The sequence below is a fragment of the Aptenodytes forsteri genome, unplaced genomic scaffold (genome assembly GCF_000699145.1).
Source record: "Aptenodytes forsteri isolate BGI_AS27 unplaced genomic scaffold, ASM69914v1 Scaffold153, whole genome shotgun sequence".
NCBI classification, from domain to species: domain Eukaryota; kingdom Metazoa; phylum Chordata; class Aves; order Sphenisciformes; family Spheniscidae; genus Aptenodytes; species Aptenodytes forsteri.
In genome coordinates, this window is record NW_008796178.1 from 1,526,964 (window position 1) to 1,528,712 (window position 1,749).

Consider the following 1,749-nt stretch of genomic DNA (forward strand, 5'->3'; position numbering starts at 1 on the left):
CCCGGGAGCACGGACGCGGCCCGCGATGCCCCGTGGCTTCGTTCTGCTGCCGGAGCCGACCCGTTTGTGCTAAGCCCCGACGAAACGACAGCCGGCCCGGGGGGGGCTCGGCCAAGAGCCCCTGACATTCTAAACCGCGGGGTGCAGTGACAGCTAGCTGGCTGCCGCTGTTTTTTTTTTTTAAATACCTTGTGGGTAAATTCAGGCTTAACGAATAGCCTCCCTCCTCCAGCACCGCCCTGCCCGGTATAATTTCCCTATTGATTTTTTGCTTTCAAAGCAGATCAGGCCAAATTTATTTGGCATCGCTCCTGTTTTGGCAAAGTCATTGTTGACCCTGCTGTGCCTTGCCATGCCTTAAACAAACGCAAAACCAAAGAACATCCCTCTTTGAACCAAAAACCGGGTCCAAGCTCCTCTGAACAGATAAAAATAAACACAAAAAATACTGACTCAAATGGAAGAAGCTTTAAAAAGAAGAGAGTAAATTTACACTGCTTGGCAAAGGCCTAGCTTTCAGACACCTATTTATATAACAAAGCCACTTTGTCCTTGCTACATATTGTTTGCTTTTTAATACTGACATCATTAATGGAGCTGCAGAGCACACCGAGTACTAAGTATGCAATATGCACATAACAGATCAGCTCTGGCAGCTCCCTCTTTTAATAAGCGTGCCTTTGATTATATGGGCAAGGAGACATAATTATGGTCTAACCTGCAAGTTTGAATACATAAAAACATCCTGGAGCTACAAACCAGACTGAGATTTCCATTCTCCGGTACCAACAGATGGGTTTCTTTACGGCGGTCTTGGATTTTAAGCATTCACACCATTTGAGAAGAAGCAGGCCACCTACCACGCTGCCCTGCGCGTGCCATGGCAACAGCACCCACGAGGAACACATCTAAACCTCTACCACACCTACAGAAAGTCCTCGTAACCACACACGACGACAGTTAATGCGGGCAGTTGTGCCTGTGTAAAAACCACACGCGATACTGTGTAAGAACCAGGGCCTCCCCTGAGAACACAGCAGGGTATTGCTTTTGCCCTGCTGCCTCCGGTCAGCTGCCGGCTTCGGGCGCTGCGGGTACCACAGGATGGCGGCATTTCCCTGCCCACCGGCCTCCACCTTCCCCGGGAAAGAAGCGCTCGGGCTGAGCACGTAGCTGCCCTCCCGTCCTCGAGTCTGAAAATCGGAGGGCGGGCGTTTAGCTGCGGTTACCTCTTTACGTACGATTTTATTAGCTTTAAGCTGAATTTCATGCCACGCTACGTTAAGGGAGGAGTTTTTCAGATGCACAAACGGTGCCTGTGCCAGTACTAAATTGTGGTTATTTGACACAAGTGCCTCCCAACGGCCTCACAGGAGGTAGGAAAAACGTCAAAAACAGGGGCTGAGGCGGCAGGAGGCCACCCGGGGCGGGAAGACGCGCGTTACCGTGCGCCCTCCCGCTCCCCTGGCACCTCTCCTCAGAAACCGAGGAAACACCGCTGAGGTGGGCAGCTCTGAAGTCCGAGCGGGGCCCGAGCTTTTACAGTTTTAATATTAAGCCCTATTTCTTAACAGCAACAAAGCGCTGGAGCAAACTACTACAGAAAAGAGTACTATCGTTTCATGAAAAGGCGGATAAAGCTACCCAACACGCCGGGGGAGCGCGGGCTAACCAGGCTCTCTCAGAGCCTTACCTCCTCCGGCCCGGCGCCATCTCGGCGCTTCCATCCTCAGCCGCTGTGGGTGGTAG